Consider the following 24,500-nt stretch of genomic DNA (forward strand, 5'->3'; position numbering starts at 1 on the left):
AGGGGAGGGATGTGCTGTACCCAGTGTCCAGTAACCAGCTGGCAGGTGACAAACCCCTTCCTCCCATCAAGTGCAGCCCCAAGCAAAGAGCATGCCATGAGCTCACCAACAGAGTGGAGGAGAATTAGGGAGGAAGAGGAGTCCTGATCCATGCTGGAACTGCTTCAGAAATGCATAATAACAGCAGCAGCACAAAGAGCCTCAACACCAGCAGCCGAGTCCCCCTCTTGCTGTGATGCGGTGCGGGAGTGGTGTCAGTGGGCAGCCTGGCGTGCGTGCGTGCACACAGACAGACGCACGGACACACGGGCACAGACACACTGATTTGTCATCGAGTGTGCGTGACCAGTCCTCAGCACGACCGGTTATCAGCAAGACAGCTACGAGAAAATGATAAAGGTCGAGGTAATTACGCTTGCTTTTCTCATTGCTGGGTAAATATTGTGGGACTCATTCTTAAGAGTGCTGAGTCCCTTGAAGTTCACCCAAAGTCACTCTGAGCCTTGAAGGATCTGAAATATCAGACACCCATGAATTAAAGAAAACGGATCAAAATACACAAGGGAAGAGTTTTTTATTTTGAGAAAAAAATATATATACAATTCTAATAGAACCAAGATATTTTGCAGAAAATATTTTATATGTTTTCAAGAGAAAAAGTGATCAGACAAGTTTTCACATAGACCAAATGGAATGAGAAAATATTTTGTACTGACAGTGATTTTTTTTATTACATTCTCACTACTAAAATATTTGAACTTACATAACTGTAGAGCATAAGATATCAATACTCTCAAAATGGAAGTCTTTGGATAATTTTCATGAAGAAAAACTGAGTTTTGTTTTGCAAGAAATGTGGACTTCTTAAGCTCACGCAGGATTTAAGTGGCAACGTTGGACTTCAGAACAGAAGTACTAATTCTTCAGCAGCTCCACCACTAAAAATGTGTTTCACCTGATTAAGTTCTGTGGTAAGGCCTGTAATAAAGTCAGGAACCAGATAAAGATACTGTTCTTTAAAGAGAGGGGAAAGAGTCTGTAACCCATTCTTGCTTGGAAAAGGGTTTAACTTAATGTATCTTTCCACAATGACTTATTTCTTAGACTGGACAGAATCCTTTCAAAAAACACAGAGAAAAACCTTGTGGCATGAATCAAAACCAATTAATTTCTCACTTTCCCACAGGGAGAATTGGCCATTGGGCGTTTTCATCTCTGCATCCTTAAATTGCTACGTCCCGACAAATCCCAGGATAAACCTCAGCTAATCAGATCACACAGTCTCACAGGTTTCAATCCTTGAACATCTCATAAAGTTTACACCATAACACCAAAAGGTCCTTGACACCTACAGCTTAATTTGCTGCCATTGATCGCTCCACTACCTCATCCACTTCCACTTTAATCAGATAGGCTGCAGTGTCAGAGACCCACTGAATTAGCTACCTGTGGCGTAACCTTGGATGCGTAATACTGAGTTTTATATTAATAAAGGCTGATATCACCATGATGCACTCCTGAGACAGATATGAGATGCTGAAATGGGTGGGGTAATGGTGAACTCCACCCTTTCCATATATATTCGTTAATAACTGGTTTCCCTTAATAACGCTCTTCTAAAGGACAGACCTTTTCCTTCCCAGCAGCCATACATAAAACCCACATAAGCATAAATGGAGATGTTTCCCATCAAAGCATTGCTGTTGTGCCATGTCAAAAAGTACATCTCCATCAAGCCAGGGGCAGGCAAAGAGAAAACCTTGCACTGAGCTTATGAAAGTGAAGTCAGTGGGCTCTGTCCTGCCTGTGAATGAGCCCTTGTGGACAAGATATTACCATTCCCATACACACCCCACTCTTTTCCAAAGGTAATCTCTTCACTGAGGAGGAGCCAGAAAAGGATTTATGCCTGCCTTGCACCCACTTGGGTTTACAGCATCGTAATGCAGAAGAATCAAGGCCCAGATTTGCACACTGTATGTTTTTATCATTAAATTCCTGCTAACTAGCTTACAAGTCCATCTTGCAACCCGCTTTTGCTGTAAATAATTTTTTTTTCTTTTCCCTCTGCTATTGCCACACAGCATGTCATTTTCTCTCAAGCCCTCCTAAAACTTCCCCTCCTTCTTGCTGTGCTAGTTTCCATATAAGTTAATTGGAGAGAGATCACCAGCTGAGTGAAGTAAGGTCTGAACACAGCTTTGTGTCATATCTCGCCTTCTGTCTGTAAGATAAAGCTGGGTGGAGCGCGGAGAGGAAGGAGGGCAGAGGGGAGCTGGTGTGGGGCAAGCACGCAAGACCCGGGAGGGAGGTACATGGTACGGGGCGGGTGAGTGGGGAGCACTGGGAGGATAGTGACAGACCCTGGTATCTGAGTTACGTACGCAATCCCTCCCTGCAGGGAGACAGCTGTGGCAATTTTGGCAACGTGGTGCAGCGATGGAGGGATCTGCGGGGGGACAGCATGGGGCAGCCCAGGAGGTTTTGTCTCCTCCTGGAGAGGATGGGCAACATCCAGGTGCCGTGCCAAGCCTGGCCTTGACTCAGCACGGCGCTGGGTCCGGGACACGCACCTGGCGGAGATCAGAAAGGACCTTGTGCTCATCACACAGAGAGCATTACGGCAGCTGGAGGGGAAGGCAGGAGGGCCAGATCCTGAGGTGATTACTCTGACCTTAGTCAGTGGGAATTTTGCCTGAACAACAACTGACTAATGGCTCTGTGTGTTGGCACACGCATGACACACCGCTGCGTTTTACATGGGAGTTGTCTAGATTTCTAATTAGTTTGCATTTGTCCTGGTTGCATTTTGACAAAGCAGCAACAGACAAGCCTATTTTGTCCTACACCCCCCTGTATTTAATTGCATCTGTGATGCATGTAGGAAATGCCTGGGGGGCCTTGCTCCACACCACAGCGTGGCTCCAAGCACACAATGCAGGCTCACGGAGCTACCAAACCCCATGCTCACAGCTGGCTGTGGGCTTTGGCTGTGCTGCAGGGATGGTGGAAGGGAAAGTTCAACTGTTTTTTGGGTGATAGTATGGCGCAGGAGCATTTCCACCATCCTTGTGGACAAACTGGACACAGGCTGGACACAGTGTCTCCCATCCAGGTCTTCTCCAAGGCTCCCAAGTCCCCTCCCCTCCAAGCATCTGTGTGGCCTGAGGCTCACCTGGCCGTGACAGCTGCCCTCCCAAGCCTGGTTTCCTGGCCATATCCCTCCGGCCCCTCTGAGCTCACCCTGGAGTTGCTGTGCAATGCTCCTCACATGTTGTAAGGTGTTTCAGCATCTCCGAGCCACCAGTAATAAAGGTGAAAAATAAAACTCTCAGCCCCGCAGATGTCTGCCAGCAAATGTTACTGCAGAACTCATTCTGTTTGAGGCTGAAAGAATGTAAGTACATGACAAGGTTTACAAGATGCCTATTGCTACTTTGGATAGAGAGAAGAAAGGATTCCTCTAGCAGCACCTGCAATTTCATTACCTAAATCCAAAGGAGGACATCTGTGTGTCATTATCCAGCAACACGCTCTCAGTCAGGGATTTAATAGCAAGATACAGAAAAGAAAAATGCCATGTGTGCCAAACTAAATATTGGCTTTCTGAAACATAACCTTTTGTGATAACAACAGATCAAACCAGAGATCAGAGTGCAGTGTGTACTCCAGACAGCCAAACAAGAAGTCAGATCGTGATGGAGGACGGGAGGGTTCTCCTCCCTCTCACAGCCTCGCCGAAGCTGATGGGAACATGAGGAACGGCTGAGCCCAACGTGATGTTCGACCTGAAACCTTCATCAGCTCTGACAAGTGCAAGCAGAGTACATTTGGCACCCTCAAAATCTATTTTGATCTTCAGATAAGATCAGTTTACTAAAACAAACTTAGAAATTGCAAGCTTTAGTTGCTGGCTTAACAAATGAGACCGGTTCCAGAAAAGCTTTTAAGGGCATAGGTCAAGCACGCAACACCAAAATTAATAGCAGCAATTTAGGATGCTGCTACCTGCTGAACTGTTTGTAACCCTTGTGCTGCATGGCCAGCCAACAGCAAGGCTGTTATGCAGACAACATACCATTGCCTTGACCTGGCCAGCACTGACCTGCTGGGATAGCTCAGAGCCTAGGGTTAGGGGCAGACACTTGGGACCAAGCGAGCCAAAGTGCAGGGACATGACCTCTCTGCCACCAAAGGCAGACCGCTGCTGCAGAAAGGCAGTTTGCCCTTAAACCACCGCAAACATTCCTGTTCCAAATGTGGTTTTTGACCCCATTTTGCTGTTTAACTGGCAACATTAGGAGAGTATTCGAATAAAGAAAGAAACAGAGATTGAATTGATTACACTCCAGGCAGGACTGTAACACATGAGGGATTCCTTTCCAAGACAGGGAGGAATTCAGGCTTCCAAAATGACCAACCCAACAGTTGCAACTTAAGAATCCTGCTCAGTCTGAGCAGACGCCAAATTTCCTATCCAGCTTGCATGTGGGGTGACGGACACCCCTCTGGTCTCATTGGCAGTATGCTTTGGCATCACCATTGGTCTTAGTGAACTTGCTCTGTAACTTGGTATTTTACTGAATAAGTGTGTAGAACAGTTCCTTGGCTGGTAGGGAAGTTCACACTGCTTCTATTTCTGAAGTTACCACACATGGTAACTCAGTCACATTACAACAGGATATATAAATCCTTGCATACATAAACTCTTAGGGGAAAAAAATGCCATTACTCACTTGGATTTTGTCATTGTTTGACTGCTTCACAGACTAGATACAGGTGGCAACAAGTGTACGTGCACAGTTCCACAAAAAAAGTCTTAGCCATTTTGGTGAGTAATATAAAAGACACAGAAGCCTGCATTTTCTGACCAAAATAATTTTGGATGAAAAAATACTCCAGCCTCAGAATCCACTTTTATTATTATTATTATTAATATTAATTCATTGGCTTGTTTGTTTTGTGCAGTTTCAGGTTTTTCTGGACAGCTTACCAGAATTTTCTAAGATGTGGACCCATCATACGGTACAGAAATTCAGGAGTATGCTTCCCTCATTGTTTTCTGCTGAGCTGAACTCCTTAGAATAGTTATATTTTTGTTATTATTATGATTTTTTACTTACACAAGCCATAGAGCATTTAGTCACTGGAGATGTTTTTCAACATAGAAGCTTGGTTCCAGAAGAAAAAAGGACACAAATTGCCCTAAATTCAATGCCTAGTGGACACCTGAAAATCCAGTGGCATCAGGTGAAAGGCTCTAATCTGAAGCATTTATGGACCTTTTTCTTTCTTTCTTTCTTTCTTTCTTGCTTGCTTGCTTGCTTGCTTGCTACCTTGCTTGCTTGCTTTCTATAGTTTTGTATTCACCGTAAAAGCAATTAAACCTCCAGAGAGGAATTCCATCTTATTTATCTATAAATACCTAATTATATGCTCGTATCCACAGAGATACAGAATAGTCACCTACCCTAAGTGCTGACCTCTGTGCTTTTTCAAGACATTCCCATGATGACAACAGACCTGTGCTTATATGAACATCTCTCTTGATTTCACTCTTTTATACAATTCAGTATCACTGATAATCAAACACAAATAAAAGATTATTCTCCCCTCCCCTGAAAAATCTCAAGTATTTCAAGGGTGGATGAGTACTTTGTCTGGGAAGCAGGAAGACAATGTGTCAACAGACAAGTTGCCTTCCAGAAGTATTAATGTTTAGGGCACAAAAACAGATGTGGCGATAAAAGTCTCACAAGGGCAATTCAATCCTGAAATTAAGTTGAGACACTCATCAGTTGCTGCATCTGCTTACTGTGAATAGTCTCCTCTCCTGGAGAAATTTCATCAAGAAGAAGAAAAAAAAATAGTAGAATATAGGGAAATAGTCTCCTACAACCACACCCTGCAGAAGCATTTCCTTCCTTTACTAGTTGAAAAGTGCTATACTACTAATTTCTTGGGTTTACATTTTTATATATGTATATATTTATTTATATTTTTTGTCACTGTGGATTAGTACTGAAGTTAATAAATTTCTCTGGAGAGAGGTTTAAGAAACAATGTCAAGAAGGAGTGGCTTGTTTGGAAACATAGTGACACAGCCAGACACACTCAATGTCAACACATATTTCAATGCACTTGCACAAGAAGATATTATGGGAGAGGTCTACACTGTAACTGGATGAAATACTTCTGTTTGAATCAATAATGTATCATCATCACGATGCACATTGGCCTGTATCAGGTTCTACCTTATGGCTTTGGGACAGACATTCATTACGAAGCCATCCTTTTGTCATGAGGAACAATAGGTCATTTCTTTCAGCACCCCATTAGTGATTTGTCTACAAATACTTGAGCTCTCAACTCAAGCGTACAACTGGCATAGCAGCCCTAGAGAGGATTGCTTCATTTAGTAAGAAAAAGTGAGCTGTGTCTATTAATTAGATTTCTGTGTTGAAAGATACCATTTTTAAATCTATGTATTTCATACAAGTGACCTAAGCTTCTTCTTCTGCTTCTTCTGACAGACTTTAATATGTGTATACATATTAATACATATGTATATATACATATATATGCGTATATACATATATATGCGTATATACATATATAATATATGTAATACATATAAAAATATATAAAATATATAAAAATATATAATACATATATAAATATATAAAATTTTTGAAATAATTGTCCTGTTCCTCCCTGACTCCCCACCAAGAAACCTGGTATTTTGATTTCTTTGATTAAGGTATTTCAAATAATACAGTTTTAAATCCAGGTGAAAAAACTTCAAGGGGAAAACAGAGTCTATTTCAGATTCTTTCAAGCTAAAAATTGTCAGTGTTTGTGAAGATGTTTTCTGTTGTCTCTTTAACTCAATAAATCAATTCAGAAATGTTTCTAGCTGATCTTTGCTCCTTTACATTTTCCCTTTGCTCCCCACACTGCTGCCTTCCCGTGTCTCTCTTTTCCCTCCTCTTCTCCTTGGACAGGATTTTGTCATGGACTTTTTCTTGGCTTTCTGTGCAGCTCAGGGTCATGGCCCAGATTTGTCTCAGCTCCATCCCTGCCACCACTGCAGGGTGACCATGGCCTCTACTCTGCCCCAGAACGACTTGTGCTCGTGTTCCCTGCCCTGATCCAAGGCAGGACCTCACATCAAGGCTCAGCAACTTGCTGCTACCAGAATTTGAAGCTCTTGCTCTCCTTCCTTCCTCCTCCACCCACCCCACGGCAGGCAGCAGGGCAGAGGACACCTTGACTTTTGGGGTTTGCAGAGGGAAGGCAAGGGAGGGCAACTAGGAGTCAGCCTGTGGGCAGTCACCTCCTCCTCTGCTTACCTAACACACATCTGGCCCACTTTCCGCTCTCTCTTTTTACGAGAAGCCTATTGGTCACATACAACATCTGGCATTATTTAACCATCATGTTTGTCTTTGCAGAGCCTGATCTTGCTGCTGACTCCCACGGCGGTTGACTCAAGTGCACCATTTGCTTAAATAATTTAGTTAAAGACTATATTGGTAATATCCTCAAAAGAAGCACAATCAGCTTCTTGCACATGCTCTCCGCTTTGCATACCTAAATCTGCGACTGGCCCTCTAGAATCACCCCAGCATACAAGCAATCCCAAACTTTATGGAAACATAGATCTTTACGTGGATGTTAGGACTTGGTTGGACGTCTAACTAACAGCCTCAGTGCTACTACTGAATGCAGATCCAGTCTGCTCTTCACGACAGCTGAAGAGAAGCTCCACCAAACTTGGGCAGGAAGACAGAAAGGCAGCAGAGCATGATGTTCATAAGTCTCCTTTGCTCTCCTTACACATCTAGACTCTAAGTGTCTGTTGGAGGGTTGCTTCTGGTTTTGTTGTTTTTTAATGGACACAGCTTTAGCCCTCATTGTTGCAGGTGAGGTCTGCCAAAAAAAAGAACGAAGAGGAGATAGTCCCACAGGCCCGAGCTTGCACAGCTCTCCAAACAGTGACTCAGCAACCAGACCTCTCTTGGCCATCTCACAGTAACCTCGGCACGGCAGAGTAGCAGCGATGACAGTTCAGTGTCAGCATTAGTTCTTCAACAGAGGATCCTGTCAGTAGGATAAGCAGAGGCTGTGGCAGGTGTACAGACCAAGAAGAGGTAGGAAACTGCAAGGAGGGAACTGCAAAGTCGGAGGAAGGGAGGACACAAAGATGGAAATGGGAGGGCCAGGGCACGGATGGAGAGAGGAGGAGAGTAGAGTCAGGCAAATCAGAAGTAGTAGCAACCTAAAGGGCTAGCTTGTGAAGAAACCATTAAAACAGAACAAAACAAACAACAAAAAAACACTAATTAAAGCCTAGGGAGAAATTATATCCTTGCTCCCTCTATGCAAGCTTCTTCTTGACAGCAGGGATTCTTCTACAGGGAGAGACAAAACAAAGAGCTGACCTTTGAGCTAGACATTCCTATGATGAGGCTACACATAGATCTACTGCCCCAGAGGGGTCTCGGGGCTGGGACCCCCCAGCACTGTGACTGAGGGAGCACGACCAAAGGAGACACCACATTGTCTTCCCAAGGGGTGAGTGCCTGGGCAGAGGAGGAGGTGGGTGAGGTGCCAGCCTCCTCTGGCACTGCCATCAGATGTGGGCCGTGATGGAGCTGCCTGCCTCCCAGCAGCAGTCACTGCCGAGCTTTCTGCTCCAGCCTGATGCTTGCCGGGGACTTTCAAAACATCCAAAAATGTGAGAAATGATTTATCTTTTCCCTAACGCAGCCGGCTCCCCTCCCAACATCTCGCAACACCCCAAGGGCACAATTAAAGCCTTTCTGGATAAGAGGAACACTCCCTAGAGTGCTAATCATGCTGGAAAGATTGTTGGAGAATTTGGAAACCTAGAGCTTATCTCCTGTGCCATACAAAAGGAGATCTGCTTCTGCAGACATCCTAATCTGCAGGATTCTATTTAAATTTCGGCTAATTCGCAGTCCCACACTGGGAATAAGAAAAGGCTGATTAGCAGTTGGGTGAATCAATAAGTACCGAATGGCCTAGAGAAGTGGGAACATTCATTTTGACTCTAATAAAACTGGGAAAGCTGTGGGTGGATGACTAAAGGGAACAAAGGGCTGCTTAACAGCGTTGAGCTAGGGTAAAAAGGCCAGGAAGAAAAGCGCTTATAAAACTTTATGACTAAGAGCAGAATGAGATGAGAAAGGCACTGGAAGATGTGTTGGGTCAGGAAGCACGCCACTCAAAAGCCACGATGAGTCACACCGATTCGTGCCTTTTAGGACAGGAGGTCTTCTTTGCTGAAAGGGTCGAGCTCCCCTCTTTGATGCCCCCCAGGGATGGGCTGATATCCTTCAGTGAATCCATGGGACTGCTCAGGGGAGGGCCGGCCTCATATTTCAAGGCAAGATAAGCACCAAGGCGCCGGAGCTGCTGGTTGCTCCAGAGCTGCATTAAGAACCTCGGCACTTGGAAGAGGGAAAAGATTGCCCAGAGGAGGCTTCGGGGCAACAGACATGCCCTGAAGGACTCGAAACGAGGAGACAGAGAGGCAGCTCCAGCCTTCGGGAGAGGAGGCCAGGAGATCAACCAAGCCGGAAACGGAGCAACCCGGGGCCAACGTTGCAGCACTTTGTCAGGGCCTGTATTTCTTCTGCCCGGGCTTTGTTTGCCCTGTGGCTATACGGGGAACTTTCTCCTCTCAAGTTGTCAATTTGCAAGTCTCGTGAGCCTTTAGCTTGCTTAATAATCTCTTTTCTGCTAATACATATTTTGAGGAGCAGCCTGCCCATGAAGAACAATTTCCTTCTAAAAGTGCCGAATGGTTTCAGGATTTTGAAACTGCAAAAATGGAGAGCTGTTGCTCAGGCTTATTAAAAAGCTTAATGAAACATTCAAATCAGATTGTTTCCTGTTATGCTTCAGAATCAGTATACAGTATTAAAAAAACAAATACAGCACTGGGATAGATACCTAGGGTTTTTGTGACTTGATCAGCTTCTAATAATTTTGCCTTCTTTTAAAATCTAAAATCCCAAACCACTTGGCATCAGTGTGTAGCAGGCCAGAGACGACACTCAGCACGGATGTGCAGTTCCAAGCTCTGTCACAAGGTCACCATTCCCCTCACAGAGATTCAGCCCAGATTTTGGCTGCTTTCAAAAACTTTACAAAACACAAGCCTGCTGTAGCTACACAGAAAGCAACCAGTGGTGGTTTTTTGTTTGTTTGTTAGTTTATTTATTTTTGGTAAGGCTAAATATGTTTTTTGGACACTTTAAACCACAGCCCTTTTCAACACGCTAATTTTCTTACTGAAAGATTTCAAAAATCTTTGTTTTCTACAGAAACTTTGAACTTCTGCTACCAACAGAATCAAAAAGACAACAAAGAGGATGAAGCTAGTTTGGTGAAGCAGACACACCTGGGGTGCTGCCCAACAGCAGAAGTAAACCCTCAGCTCAGCTTTTCATGGCAGATGATAGAGTGATATCCAACCTCCAGCAAAGCAAAGGGGAAGCCCAGAGAAAGTAGTAGGAAAGCAGTGCTTGGGTTGTTCCTAGCCCACCTTACAACAACAACAAAAAAGTCCCAAAAGAATCAGAAGAAAGTCTCCTGGTTTCCAGACAAGCTTTGTAGACTCCAGAGGTTTGCAAGTTCAGGTAGAATTTGGCTATATATGCTTGTGCTTGGATATTTTCAAAATAATCCTGACAAATACTGAAGTACCTGGATTGTTCCAGTTCCTTGGACAGAACAGAGCTGCTTATGTGCCAAGCATGAAACGCTTCAAAGCTAATCCTTCTTCTGGCTTTTAAGATGCACAGAGTGATCCATGTGCTCGCAGGCAGACAATGCATTTAACAGGGTATGTCAAAATGTATTCAGAGGACATGTTTACTCTCATACATTTAAAGATGTCTCATTGTAGCATGGAAACAGTGATGAGTGCTTTGCTTTTGACACAGGTATGCTCTCGGGGCCAGAACCGACTTTCAGGGCTGTTCCACGGGCATGTGGAGGAGGAGGAGGAAGCCCGCAGCTTTCCAAACCGCAACAGGGTGCTCCGGCTTTGTTTCCCACACCTCAGGACTACAACTCTCCTATGGGAAACTGCAACTACTCAGGTCAGGTTACTGACTGAGGACACCTAGTGGGGTTTTGCTTACACACCAACACCACAAAAAAAAGTCATTTCTGCGAGACTGATTTATAAAGAAATATTACTACCATTATCCCCTTTAAAACAAACAAGCAAACCCCCCAACACATACTTTTTTTTTTTTTTTCTTTAATGTAGTTACTGATGCTATAGAAAAATCCCAGAGTATTTTCCCAAATGTTTGCTAAGCTTGGACATTCCACCACACGCGGTTTCATTTTCATTTTCTTTCCATTTCTTTGATGAGCACAGTGTTTCTCACCTAGGTCAACAGGCCACTGTCATATTTTGAAAGTGTTTTACGGACCTAAGCCCATCAGCAGAGTCGAGCAGGACTAGCAAGCTCATCAGCTCTACTGGTTAGTAGGGGCCCATCGCCTCAAATTAGCAAAACACAGGATGGGAAACAGTAATTAAAGTTGTGGGTGGGCAGAACTCTTATTTTTTATCCATTTTTAATGGCTAGAATATTATTCTGTTGACAGTAAAACAAATAAAATAAATACTTGAATGAGACTTTTATGGTTGAATCACTAACATACTGTGCTCAAGTAGGTTATTGATGTAGATGCAGTTTGGTGAGATTTTAAAGAGGATGCTGTAAAATCCATCCACAGTTTCCGTTTTCTGTGGCAGGATTGACAAGATGAAAGCATTTTAGGATGCAATATGATTCTCAACAGAACTTTTTTGTGGGCTGAAGCACCTTCGGATTTCTTTGAGATGAGCATTTTTGTTTTGTTTTACTGCAGTTCTGTGAGAAATTGTTTAAAAAGCCGAAGTTAAATGCTGTGTGTCACCTCATGACTCGTAGTCCATCTTCTGCTTTAGTTCTGAAGCTGAGCTTTTGTTAGATCAGTGTTCTGGAAAAATGATTGCCTGTTCTCAGCTCCTTCAGAGTATCGATTTAAGGTATTATCTGAAACCATCAGAAATGAGCAGCTAAACTAACAAACTTTATCTACTTCACTGCAGATTTAATTAAAAAAAAAAATCCCCAAACACCTCCTCTTCAATACCTGATGGATGTGCTCTGAGTACCCGCACTGTTCTTTCACCCCACCAGATAGATCATGCAATGATTGATAACTCAGCCTGTGCTCCAGCCTGCCCCTTAATTGCCTTAAATACCTGTTTCATCATATTCTCCTTGCTGGTTCCCATGTTTGAGAGGCAGGTGAAGCCAGGCAACAAAGATGTTTGATGGCTTCAAAGTAAAATAGAGGCAAATAGAGACAGCAGAACTTCTTCCCACCCCTCCCAATCAAACCTAAACCCGAAACACACTTCAGTTTATGAGTGGATAGACTGGGGAAGGTGATTTCTCCTCCTTTCTCTCCCATGGCAATGCAAAGCCAGCAGCCCCCAGGAGAAGCAAGCACCAGCCTGATATGGGTCAGAGCAGCCAGGGTGGAAGAAGCAGCTCTAATATACTCTAATGACAGACTTCACAGTGGAAAAACCAGGATAATTTAGGATCTCTTCCTAGTAAGAAAAACAAGGGAAACTGATAGCTGGACCACTATTTTGTCTCCATCTGTGTGAATTCACCCCAATGTGCAGGAGAATTCGCTGGTATGAGACAGTACTGTTACTTTCTTAGTGTGTGAAATCAACCTGCCTTTATTTTGAGTTAAGTAAGTGCCGAGTACATGGAGGGTACAAGGGCCATCGTGAGCACAGCAGCGTGAGGAAGAGAATGAGGAGAATGGATGAAGCCCCACAATGGCTTGTTCGCTGAAGCCCTATGGCTAAAAAGCAGGGTCATGTCCCCGAATACAAGGCAAGCACTAGATAAGGACACGGCTCCTTCGGGGAGCTGAAGGATGACGCATTTTCCATTCACTTAGGTGCTAGGTCAGCCTTTCTGAACCAGATTTCCTTTCTACCCACGCTGTGTTTGGCACTGTCTTACTGAATGAATTTCCATTATCGGGTACTGATAAGAGCAAGATACAGGCTCCATTGTTACCCCAATTTTTCAATTCCTATTGAGAGAATCATATCATGTTACCAAGCGAGCAGTTCGTGCCAGGAAAACAACACTCTGCAGTCGTCCATTTGGAATAATAAGCTATGAAATTCACAACTTTGGTAGGAAAAGCAGAGGTAAGATGAGCTCATGAGAGCATGAATTAAAACCTCTCAGCACTGCTGAGGACTGTGAACGCTAGCACAATGCTGCTTCTTGGGCGAGACATGCCTGTTCATGAGATGTGTGCTTTTGTGCTGAAACAGTCACAGCAGCAACACACCACTGCTTTTCTTCACAGCTTCCCAGAACACAGTCAGCTGATTCCCAATGACTTCAAAGCTTACCTGTAATTATACTACAGTGCAGAACCAGACATCTGCTGGGTTATCTCCCTTTCAGATGCAGTATAGCCAATGGCTCTCTAATACTTTGTTCGGTGTTATCTAAACTATCTCTGATAGAGGAACTTTTACTATCCCTCTCCCTTGGAAGATTAGGGCTTCTCTGCCACTCTTGGCGTTAGGTGCTGTGGTTCCCTGGGAAAGGTAGCAAGGCTTTGCCCTGTCCCTTGTTCTGAGCAAGCCATGATTCACTGTGTAAACAATACAGCCCAATAAACACTCAGACACGGGCTTGACTTTTGCCCCGCGCCTCCTGGATTCTCTCTAGGCAGCTGCTGGGCACAGGGCAGAGTTACTGCCAGCACTACCCTTGCCCCCAAATGTGCATGCACTTCAGATGTGTACCATGATAAGGCAAGATTATCAACAAATAAGGAGCTGCTGGGATGAGAGGATTATCCTAATGAAGGCCATGATACAAGGCAGTCTTTTTGGCTAAAGATCTCACTTTCCTGCACTTGCAGTGGGTACAGGCAACCTATAACCGCCCCTCTGCACCCTGCAGGCACTGTGGCTGGCCATGCCATAATCCCACAGGGTTTCATCATCGGGAAAGTCTCCTGACATTGAGGCTGTTTTCTTTGCCTTCGCAATGCTTCCCTACCTGGCTTAGAAATTTAAATGTGTTGCCAATTCTTATGATTTTATCACAACTGTCCCACTTTTTTTTTTTTTTTCTTTTTTTTTTTTTTTAATTAAAATCTCAGTTCCCAAAGGCAACCAATTATGCAGGAATCTCAAGTTTCATTTCAAAAAAATGTTTCCAGACCTCAGAAATGCTAAGAAAAAGTTTGAAAAAGAAAAAAAAATCTAAAGGTTAAAAAAAAATAGAAACAAAACAAACAAACAAAAAAGAATTTTCCTGATTAGAAACAAGAAACCCAACTTTAGTCTAAAGTTTTTTTTATTATTATTATTTATTATTTTTTAAATTACTTTTACCTTTTTTTTCCACCTGGAAGGAATAGGGCTGAAGAATGAAGCTTGAGTCAGTTTTGACTGTCTGGGACTACTAACACTGAATTTTACAGTTAAGATGACAAATAAAATCAGATTAGTATAAAGAGGTCAAAATCTCATACGCAAGGAGGAAGGATAATTATAAAACCTGTTTATTGTTCTAATCCCTGTTATGAATGTCTCAGATTAATTGAAATTTAATTCTGTTTTGGTTTTGCTATTGTTTATGCAGCACTAAGAGAACATCAGACACTTTACAAAAACTGCAGGCTGACTTAACTGAAATACAAATACATGACCTTTATATGAGGGATGGAAGCTGAGTGTTCTTTAATTATGTTCTCTGGCTGGTCCCAGACTGTACCTTTCGCTAAGCTGAATACCATTAAAGACACAAAATGCATGCTTTGTGGAGTACTGGCACCAGAGGAAGACAGAAGGATTCAGTTCAACAATAGCTTTCCTGTTCCTACAGGACAGCTAGTGTCCTGGCTAGCAAAATGCTTAAATATCACCAGTTCCTTGCACGTGTCTTTGCTTCATTACAACCATGCAAGATCTCACACAAATGCATTGCTCCAATTACCTCCTCTGATGGAGTCTGTCAAAGAATTTATTTATTGCTGCCCTGAAAGGGCACTTCTTCAGGTGAGAACACCATTACAAAAGGCACCATATAAATGAACACTGCAAAAACATACCTGGCCAGAGAGGACTTGAAATTTGCAGCCAAGAATTCAGGCAGTGATATCCCAGGTGAGAAAGTGGACAAACAGGACTAGGTGGAGAGAGTAAGGCTGCAGACTGGTCTAGACATAGCAGAGTGGCCACTAAGGAGTTTGGAATTTTATTTATTTATGTATTTATTTAACAACATCCACTGAAGTGGCACATTTGAAAAACACCATATGACATGAGCCCTTCAGCTCTGTAGCAATGCAATGCATGACTCCAATGCACAATACCGGAGAGAACAAAGGCAAAGATGATCTGATCAGAATTAGGCTCTCAAAGGGAGACTCAGTCAAGGCGAATTCTCATCCAAGAGCTGCCCGACTGAGGTGCAATTAAAATTGCAGCGTTGCATTTACTTGGAGGGGGGAAGGTGTGCTTTCGGTATTCCATTTCCTTGTTAAGCAGCCACATACTAGTGTGTGAATGCCAGACATTTAATCACAAAGGTATGTGGAAAGCATGCGACATCCACGTTCCCACAATCCTTGATGCAATTTTTGTTTGTTTGTTTGTTTGCTTGCTTGTTTTCTTCTCCAATCTATGCAGTTTTAAGAAAGAAAAAAAATAAAATAAAAAGTCAATGAAAGAAGCCAGAGTCCGGACCATTGTTTGCTCCAGCTGCCCCAATGGGACTGCCCTGACCCGACAGCACTGGAGCCCCTGAAAAGCTGTGTGTGCGGGGAAGCCACAGTTTGCTGAAATGTCTCCTTCGCACTCTGCATGACAGACACGGTACGAGCTCTGCAAAGCCCTTGGGCAGCCCTGAAATCTAGGCAAGGGCAAGGGGACCCTTCTTGAAGCTCAGGGTCTGCACCAAGCACCACTCAAAATTTAGCTGAACCTCCAGTTCTGTGTAAAAAGAGCAATTTTAATTTAATTTAATAAAAGATCATCCCGAAGGGGATAGGATTTCCCTTCACAACGACGATGGTTTTGGTCTCTGGGGCCCTGGGCGAGCTCTGGGCCCCATGGTGACAGCGCCCGGCCCGGCTCCAGGCCCTGCTCCCGCCCCACCGCCGGGCCGGCGGCGCCCTCTGGCGGCCGCGCTGAGCATTGAAAAGGACCTGCAAAACATCTGGGAAACTCCTAAAAATGACAGCTGCAGGCTACTTTCCCATGTGATGGAGCTGTAGAGCTCTGGCTCCGCACAAGAGAAGGCTTTCAGCTGCATTTTAGGGTGGGCCACAAGCTTGAGCAGGGGGTTGTTGCTGCGTGGTAATTTAGTTCTTCTGCAGTGACCAGGGTGGGTCTTTTGCTGCAGGGGAACAAGTCAAGACAGCTTTCATGGTTGTCCAAATTAGCACGTGGAGATAAAACCTGTCTTTGGCCTCACTGCTGCTGTGAAGGGTCTCTCATGGTGCAAGAATGGAGAGACATAATGAGAAGTGATGAAGCCAAAATAGCAGACTACAAACAACCATACCAGTCAATAGGACTTTACTTGCAGAAGTTTGATTCTTTTCTATCTAAAGTATATGGTCAGTTATGCTTGATCAAGTCTGTAAGGTCTGTAACCTTTCAGCGCTTATAGGTCAAATAGCGCCCTTGTTTGTGAATTACAGCTGCGGGCAATGGCTTAATTCCTCTGTTCCAGACCTTGTCAAGATGAAATCATTGCGGTTTCTTGTTCTAGTCTTCTATGTTCTCTGCATGCTTCACGGCTGCCCTGTTATGTGTACACATCTTTCTCCAGTTCCTCTCTCCTTTATTGCATCTCCCTTTTGATTCACCTGCTGCTCCTCCACACAACCACCTCATACATAACTTTGTTCCCCTTGAACGTTTCTCCTGACCTCCAGAAAAAAAAATGTTACTTGCCTTTCTGCCTCTCTCTACCATCACTAATGCTTCACATCGCTTAGTTTCTAATTCCTCATTCTTTCCTATTCACCCTGCAATACTCGTGGAATTGCAATACATGGGACATAAGTTATTTAATTCTGAGGCAAAGTGTACTTTACAGTTTAAGACATCAGAAGACCAGATTTTAGTCAGATGAGGGCAGTGTTACAAAATAATGTTGGTTCCCAGTTTCACACGTCACTGCTTGTCCTCCCAGTATAATTAAAAAAAAAAATCTGTTTTACAGCAGGGCCACAGTGACATTTTTCCAGAGGCAGCAAGTGCTGTGGTAGGGGAGAGAGCAGCCAAGGACAGGAAAAGAGTCCTCAAGCAGAACTTGCCTGCCAAAGGCAACATGTTGCTGCAGCCCAAGATTTCTGCACTTTTTTTTTTTTTTTTTTTTTTTTAAACCTGAAATTTTAAATTAGAATGACTTGGCCCCTGTACATTAGAGTTATTTTGTACATATATCACTCTTTTATCTTACTCTCTAGCCCCTTTCTCTTACTTCTCCCAAACAAGTTGCCACTAATCGTTTGACCTACCATAGAATGGTAATTTCTTTCTTTATGACAACATGACAAATGGCAAGGATGACAATTCCTGTTTTAGGATAAAGGCAGATGCCAGTCTCTAGCATATGATAAATCTAACAAATATTTTATGTGCTTACCTGGGGAGGGGATGGATTAGGTCAATGGAAAGCCCCTTTGTCAAAACTAACTGAAAGCAGTGTTTGCCAGGGTAGAAGTAAACTTATGTAAATATCCAGGGGCATTTCTTTTTGAAAAAGCCCATTTAGATAGTTCATTTCCAGTGAGTTCATTTTCAGTGCAGTAAGCTGAGAAGCAGCTGCGGAATTCCCAATAGTGGTTATATAAAAGTTGTGACTAATCATGTGGGGAACATTATTCTTTCCCAGTTTGATTCAGGCTGTGGATCTTTAATTCTTCCAGCCTGATTATCCAGTATCTCCCAGTTACACAAATAATGAAAAAACTCTTCCCCAAAATAATAGGTAACTGGAATACAAAATAAGGAGAATGCTCACATGCAGCTAGCATTTCATGCAACAGACTATGGGCTGGATTAGCAGGGGCCATGGCTGAAGAAGGATCACGTAGGTGACTGGAGGTGTACAGGCTGAGGCTGTATGTCAGGGCTTCACCATAGACAGGAGAGGAGGCCTTAATCCGAATCTTCACGTACCTGTGTACACAGGGCCTGAAGCTCATTTCAGTAACTGTCCAAAATCACTGCTAAATGTCTTGATGAGGCACAGGTGTTCAGAGAAACGGCTGATTTAGGCAATTCTTTGTGGAGCTGGATGTTAAAAGTTGGGGATATTTTGCCTGTCTACTTCCAGATGTGTCCACAGAGCGCTTCACAACCCCCTACAATGTAATTAAGTGTAGGGCACGAAAAACTTTGTGTTACAAAATAGTAAAGAGACTTGCCCAGGTTTATAGAGTAGCTCAGTGGCAGAGAGTACAGTGAAGATGAGGTAACTGCTCCTTGTCGTGGTCAGGCAAAACAGAAGGGCAGAGAATGGCTTTCCATCAACTATTGGGAGCATTTGGTATCCATGTAGCCTATTCCATGGCATTCCTTGCACCAATAATTATTAATTAGGTTGGTATGGCACGATTAGCTGATTTAATAAATAGCTGGGCTGCTTAGATAAAGCCCTTGCTCGTCCTCTTCCTACATATTGCCTTATGCCTAACCATGTGCTTCAAAAGGCAGTCCCAAATCAACGAAGCAATTGGTGGTTGAGTTTTTAGAAGCCATTAGATCAGTTTAGATTAATGTTAAACTTCAGCTCAGTGTACTTTTTCTTACAGCATAGCAGCTACCTAATGCTATTCCCCTGGAACTCAAATACCTTAAATTATAAAATGTATATGATTAATACTAACACAAATAAAAAATGAAATTACTACATAATTATTACCCAGAGGAATTCTTACCTAATAGCTTACCCAAAGGGAGAAAGTGGTATCTGTAAATTACAAACAGGCAATTGATTTACAATATCTCCTCTGTGAAATACGGGATTAAGATCATTTCTCAATCATTTGTCAGATAATGGCCTGTTGGCACTCACGATACCTCCGAAGGCTGCTCAACTCCTCGGTAGTTGCTAGGGAACATTGCTGCAGCTTAAAGGAGTGTAGCCATGCCCATTGTTCTGCTGTCATTTACCTGCTACAGTGACATCATTTGGGGTTTATAAACATTTATTTAGTTTGTGTGCTTTCAAGGGACCAATTGTTGCTTGAAGCCTCTTTAGTCTGCAGGTTACTCTCAGGATGTATACACCAGACAAATAAAAATGAACCTATTTCAGATGTGAAACTGTAAAGTCATGCTGACAATACATACATAGACATAATTCAGGAGTGGTTGCTAGAAATCATAATTTCCCCAGAAGTTACCTCAAAGAAATTCAATGACACTACCTGTGCAAAACACTGAAAATTGCTCTCAAGGATTGGCTGTCCAAGCCAGATTTCAATCCTGCCTGCTGTAGTAGTTTTATCAAGATCAAAATATTTCACTAGCTTACTTACAGAAATGTAATCCAAAAAATTATTATTATGCAAACATGAAATGAATCTGTCACCAAAAATCAATGCTCTGTCTCTGTAACCCTAAAACAGAGTGTTATCTTTAAAAATGAAGAAAATGGTATTATTGAAAACTGAATTCAAAACCATTACTTATTTTAAAATGCCAAAAAGGGGGAATCAGCCCCAAATTCAGGTATCTTAAGCTCACGTTACTGACTATGACTCCACTGTACAATCAGCAGTGGCTGGAAGGCAATTCATCTCATGCTAATGTAGAAACTTTGCTCACACAAGGTCATCTACATGGCAGAAACCTAAATTTAGACATCTGTATTTGGAACCAAGTCCTACCCTTGTCTGTCTGTCTCTGTCTACCTTCTCTCCACAAAGCCTGTTCCCCAGTCACAGAAGGAAATTAGACAGATTTGTCACATAGAAGATTCTCTCAGCTTTTCTGAACAAAAAGGTGGGATTCTCCTTCCTATCCAATCCTATTCACTCAGAATGCCAGGCAAACTAAGCCTACAGCCAGAAAAGGCACAAAACCAGCCACAGAAACACCACAACCTGACTGTGCCATTATTTATATGCGCAGCACCCTCATTGTTCTCAGTGAAGACCCTTCCTTTTGTTCAAATCTGGAGAAATCTCAAATGCAGGTGCAAGGTGATGTGTGGGAGGGGCAGGGGAAGTGGGGCAGTGGAGAAATGTAAATCCCCAATTAACTGTCTTCTCTGATTACTGCTACTGGGAAAGGGGAGAAGGGGGAGAGAAGAGGCTGTGTAGGTTGAAAGAGGAAGCAGGATTTATCACCTCATCTGGGATTTAATTCCATTAACCATTAACGAAGGGGACAATCCTGGTGCTTCCCTCAGCTGTAGGAGCTTTCCAAAGTCCCAGAAAGAGGGAAAACGTAGGTCCCAACACGGTTATGTCTCCAAAATGAATGGATATGGCTCCATACTCACCTGAGGAAAAGAATAGTATTATGAAATTTTATAGCTTTCTCTCCCCCCTCCCCTTTAATATTTATCCATTATTATATTTAATATTGGCAGTTATTTTTATAGGTAACCTGTTGTTTAAGACAGCAGGTTTTACTCATTATCCTGGTTCAAACATGGTTAACCATGCCATTTGTTCTCCCAGCTGTGACCAGAAAATTGAACACTGTAGAAGGAACGGGAAAAAAAATGGAGCAGATCCAAAAAGGCTGCTGCCAACAGTACAAATACACATGATAAATTATGACAAGATGTCACTAAGCTGTTTTTACCCATTCTCCCACATGTTGATTTAGATTGGAGTACAGGGGAAAACAATACTTGATGGATATTCCATTCTCTTGAGACAGATAATTGCCTGTAGAGCGTTTCTGGATGAGAGGTGATGATGCTCAATGACTGCTTGTTGGCAGTGTTGGGGCTGTGCAAAGAGCATAGCACAGGTTTGTGTAACATGCACATAGTGATGGCTGTGTACATTGTCAAGCCAAACGAAGCCAAATTTCTTTGGTCTGTCTTTTTCCTCTTCTTTACTAGAAGACCTATCTGATATTTATTTGTATAAAATATAATCTGGCCTCCCCATCTTGGTGTCTGAGTGGCGTACTTGTGTTTATTCTCACAAAACTGAGCAGGCTGCTACTGTCTACTGACATTTAACATCTGAGAGAAGGAAGTCAAGAAAAAATAAGTTCAATTCTCCTTGTAGAGCCAAAGTACCCAAATTCACTGAAGCCTGTCCAACCCCCTGTCAGCTGCCAGCTGCCCTGGTACTTCTCGGCTGTGTTACCTGGAGCCTTTGGTCATGCCCAGCTGCAGAGGTGCTGTGAGATGGGCCACAGGTTGGGAAACATGAGCTGGGACATGGACAAGGAAAAAGACTTCAATCCCCCTCTCATCAGATCCGTGGCTGTGACTGGAAGGTGACTTCCCTATGCCAGGATGGTGATCAGATTATTCCATATGTATGAAGGTTGTCTGCCTTAGGGACATCTTCACCCTTGGAGCCAGTGTTTCCTTTGATTTCTGCAGGATCCAGAAGAGTCCAGTTATATCCACATCCTTTTCCTTGTCTCCTCTTAAAATGAAGACAAGTGGTGAGGAGAAAAGAAAGCTCAGGTCCTGCCCCCCCAGGAAGGAGTACCTTGGCACGCACAGAGACGCCTAGGGATGTCTCCAGATATACAGCTTCATGTTTTCCGCTTATATTTCTGCAGTCCGCTCGAATGCATTATCTCCTTTTGGTAACTATTTCCATGAGCCCTTTGTTTAAAATGCTTATTGTATGTAAAATTTGTTCAGTGTAACTTGAACTCTGTGAGTGCCACAGCCTAGCACGTGATGGGCACATTGTCTCGGCTGCATGCCAGAGCGGAACAGAGTTGTGCAACCACTAATTATAAGATTATAAAATAATAACACTTTAGAAGCTCAACAGCCCAAAGGTAATATTACTATTCAAAGTTTTGGCTTTATGAGGCACCAAAGGGCACCTTCAACTCAGAACATTCAGCTGTATGTTCAACTGCTAATATCCTTTATCTTGTTATGGCAATTCCTTAAAAAAGACAGATGGAAAAAATATATTCTCTTCTTTATGACTGATTTTGAAATTACATGCTCTAGCATGGAACTTTCAACAAATGACTGTATTGTGCGTGTAAGATAAGACAGAGAATAACTCTAATTATTTTTTTGGTTTAACTTTGTGCCCAAAGAGGCTGCTAGGTGCATTACCTTCTTCACTAAATTAATTTGGACAAAAAAAAATAACAGAAGGCAAAGCTCTGGGACACTATGCTAAAGCAAGATCTGCTTGGATCATAAAACACAATAAATAAAGGAAATGTGGAGAAATAGACCTGATATTCTACCTGAAACTCAGGCTAGCTTTTCTTCCTCTTATTTCACTCTACAGATAGGTCCTTGCACCAACTATGCAAAGGACTCCTGTGCAGTTTATATCCTGGATATAAACCACCAAAGTTCACCAAGGACTTTTTTCACTCTTCTTAGAATTGTTTCACATTTGTCCTCTCTTGACTATGTAAGAACTAAAACTAAGACAATATTCAGACAATATTCTGCCTATATCCCAGAATATAGGCAAAGTTGTAGGATCACAGAATAATGGAGGTTAGAAAGGAGGTTGTTGAGTAATCATAATAGGGCCAATTAGCTCAGGCTGCTCAGGGCTTGTGCCACTGAGTTTTCAGTATCTCCAGGGATGGGGATCCCACAGCCTCTTTGGACCCCTCTTTCAGAGTGTGTTGGGTCTGTCTGAGCTGGAGTCACCTTTTCCCTGCAGCAGCCCACACAGTGCTGTGCTCTGCACTTGTAGCTGGAACAGCACTGATATCACTCCAGTGTTGTGTCTATTGCTGTGTAGTGCTGGCACAGCATCAGGACTCCTTCCAAGCCCCCAAGAGCCAGCAGGCTGGGGGTGGGCAAGTGATGGGGAGGGGACATTGCCGGGGCAGCTGACCTAAACCAACAAAAGGGATATTCCATAACACCTGATGTCACACTCAGCAATAAAAAGGGGGGCTCTCGTGGGGGAGGGGGCTGTTCCTCCTGAAAAACCACTACGTGTTTTGAGGCCCTGCTTCCCAGGACGTGGCCAAACATCGCTAGTTGATGGGAAGTAGAGAATATTTTTTTCCCTCTCTCTGTGCTTCCGTGCAGACTTATTGTTTCTTTTGTTTCTTTTTTCCTCCCCATCCCCTTTCCCTTTAATTAAACCTTTCTCATCTCAAACCTTGAGTTGTCTGTGTTGTATTTTCTCCCCCTTCCTCTTTGAGGAGAGGGGGAGTGAGAGAGCGGTTGTGGTGGAGCTTGGCTGCCCACCCGAGTAAAACCACCACACAGAGTATGACCAGTCTCATGGTGATAGTTTTTTATTAGTATTTAATCAGGTTTTCCCATGTTTCAACCTTGTCCTGTCACTCTGCACTTCTGAGGAAGGCCTGGCTTCATCTTCTCTTCAATCTTCCACTAGGTCAGTCCAAACAGTGATAATATTCTCCTTGAGCTGCCTCTTGTCCAGCCTGAACAGTCCCAGATCACTTTGTCTCTCCTTGTACATGTCCTTGCACTCCAGGCCCCAACCATCTTGATGGCCCTTTGGTGGACTTGCTCCTTCTATAAGTCCGTGTCTTTCTTTCTTATACAGGGGAGTACCAGACTGCTCACAGCACTCAAGATGTGGCCTTATGAGAGCTGAGTGGCTAGCTAACCCTTCTCAATGTCCCTCTCAATAGCCATCATATCAACTGCTCTCCCAGTAGAAACTTCCAGTGCCCTTTAATCCCATTTCTTAGGTTATTAATAAAGGCATAAAACTGAATTGGTGCTAGTATCGGTCCCTGAGGAACACTGCTAGTAACTGGTCACCAGTTGGACTTTGTACCATCGACTGATTACAAACAATCCTCTGAGGCTAGCAGCACAGATAATTTCCCACATGTCTTGCCATCCACATATCTTGTCCATATCTCATCAGTTTTGCAATAAAGATATTGAAGAAAACAAGTTAAAAGGCCTTACTTAAGTCTATGAATACAGCATCCACTTCTCACTCTTCATCCACAGAGCCAGTCATATCACCATAGAAAACATTCAGGCTGGAAGGGCACAGTTTGCCCTTGGTAAATCCATATTTCCAATCAACTTTTTGTCCTTCCTATGCTTGGAAATGCCTCTATCAGTTTCCCAGGGACTGAGGCAGGGCTAACCAGCCTCTAGCTCCCCAGATCCTCCTTCTTGCCCTTTTTGAGGATGGGTGTGACATTTGCATTTTTCCAGTCATTGGGAACCTCCACCATGACCAACGATGGAGAG

General features: G+C 43.2%; 1 long non-coding RNA gene across 2 annotated transcripts; it reads right to left on the reverse strand.

The window, feature by feature from the left end:
* Positions 1-15,027: 15,027 nt before the first annotated feature.
* LOC311426700 lies at positions 15,028-21,958 on the reverse strand. 2 transcript variants are annotated; one of them, XR_014686973.1, is made up of 4 exons: positions 21,805-21,958; positions 21,451-21,686; positions 20,470-20,624; positions 15,028-15,779 (listed from the first exon to the last, which is right to left on the reverse strand). It is a non-coding gene; the product is annotated as an uncharacterized lncRNA (long non-coding RNA). The 2 variants fall into 2 exon arrangements; XR_014686974.1 differs by lacking the exon at positions 15,028-15,779 and having other exon boundaries at positions 18,188-20,624.
* Between the last annotated feature and the right edge of the window lie 2,542 nt (positions 21,959-24,500).

This window comes from Aythya ferina (assembly GCF_964211825.1).
Source record: "Aythya ferina genome assembly, chromosome: 1".
NCBI lineage: Eukaryota > Metazoa > Chordata > Aves > Anseriformes > Anatidae > Aythya > Aythya ferina.